We start from the raw sequence: 1384 nt of genomic DNA on the forward strand, positions 1-1384 counted from the left end.
TTAAATTTCCTTTAAAAACAATTGCTGTTCAAAATGAGTCTCTTTCATGTCTGTGGTCAGTGATGTCTGTGGCGTTCTCTGGTTGGTCTTTGCACTACTTTCACTGCCGTTAGCCTTTCCATGAACAGATCAATGCAACCAAATTTAAAAGTTTACCTTTGGAAATCACACAAACTTAAAATACTCCACTGCAATATTTTCCATTAGGAAGTCCTACCCTCTGCTCCTGCCTTTTCAGTGGTTCATTGTCAGCTTACTTATCCAGATCCACTCTCATCATATGTGGGAATATTTATCGCAGCAAACCCTGAGAAACAGGACTCGGAGATATTTCTTCAGTCTGTGTAGGTTCTCTGTCATCCAGGTCATGGTAGTCTAAGGAGCTGGGAAGGAACAAATACAAGCGAAACAACAGTGTGTGCTGTGTGGTGCAGCGAGTCCTCCTCAGACCTCTATAGTGTAGAAACCAAACACCATGTCGACAGGACCAGACTCAGCAGCACATCAACATCCAAAGGATGAAGGTCAGTGTTCATATTCCGGACAGAGAACGTTCATGCAGAGATTTCCTGTGTTTACGTTTTCTTTTTAATTCAAAAAATCAAGTGGCTGAGTCAGATCAGTATAACTGCGTGCTTTATTGATATACAGTAAAGCATTTTATAATACAATAGTAAGGCATATATTTGGTGGAATCTGATATGTTGTGAAGTACTGATGTTATTTGAAAAATGATGAGACTGAAACAAACGTTAATTCAAAACCTGGCCAGTCAAATCAAACTTAGTGCCAGAAACATCTCTGGGATACTGCTCGATGCCAAAACACGCATGCACGTAATACTGTACCACTTTCACATACTTCTGAGTTGTTAAATATTAAATAATGATGAACTTCCTGTAGTCACACATGCTTTAATTGAAACACAACACACAGCACAAAATCAAATAACCTTTAACCAAAGGAAAAAACGTAATGTTTGCTAGAATAAAATACCTCCTCCACATAGAAAAAGGTTTAGTATATCCCAGGTTTGACAGTAGTGCACAGGGATTAATGCATGGATGCACGGATAAATGCATCTGGGCATTCAGGCTGGAGGCTCCTACAGTGCATTTACTGAACAGTATAGTTCTGAAATGAATTAGCTAGCAATTTATTAATGCGAGGACTGAGAACAGCGGAGAAACTGCCTCTGAACTTTCACACAAACTCAATTTAACCAGTCTCTAAACATTCTTTCATAGTTCAGGAAATCCTCACAATCTAGCAGCCGTGTAACACTGCAGTGCTCAGATTCTAGTCTTACAGTACTGCTGAAGTCGGAAAGCTGTGTTAAAAATGAAATTCTCATGTTGCACGTGTCAGTGCAACAACCAAGATC

Source organism: Pundamilia nyererei, unplaced genomic scaffold (genome assembly GCF_000239375.1).
Source record: "Pundamilia nyererei isolate P.nyererei 1_Seehausen unplaced genomic scaffold, PunNye1.0 scaffold00212, whole genome shotgun sequence".
NCBI lineage: Eukaryota > Metazoa > Chordata > Actinopteri > Cichliformes > Cichlidae > Pundamilia > Pundamilia nyererei.